The sequence below is a fragment of the Chinchilla lanigera genome, unplaced genomic scaffold, assembly GCF_000276665.1.
Source record: "Chinchilla lanigera isolate Chin_1 unplaced genomic scaffold, ChiLan1.0 scaffold00036, whole genome shotgun sequence".
NCBI classification, from domain to species: Eukaryota; Metazoa; Chordata; class Mammalia; order Rodentia; family Chinchillidae; genus Chinchilla; species Chinchilla lanigera.
Window position 1 is genome coordinate 14,509,784 of NW_004955437.1, and position 269 is coordinate 14,510,052.

The window sequence follows — 269 nt, forward strand, 5'->3', positions numbered from 1 at the left end:
TTTGGGACCCCCGTCTCCTCAACGTGTCCAGGCTTCATTTCTAGACTAGGAGACCCCGGATTGGGGGCAAGATTTGTACCAGGGGGTCGCCAATAGCTTGGGGGGCTGGCCTAACTGCGTGCAGGGACCCCAGCTGCGCCTGGGCCTGGGTGGGGGGACCTCCGGGGAGAGCGACCCGCGCCGCGTCCCGCCCGGAGGACCTGGGGGGGCGGGACTCTGGGACCCCTCCCCCGTCTCCGCGCCCCGCCAGGCCCGCGGGGAGGGGGGCA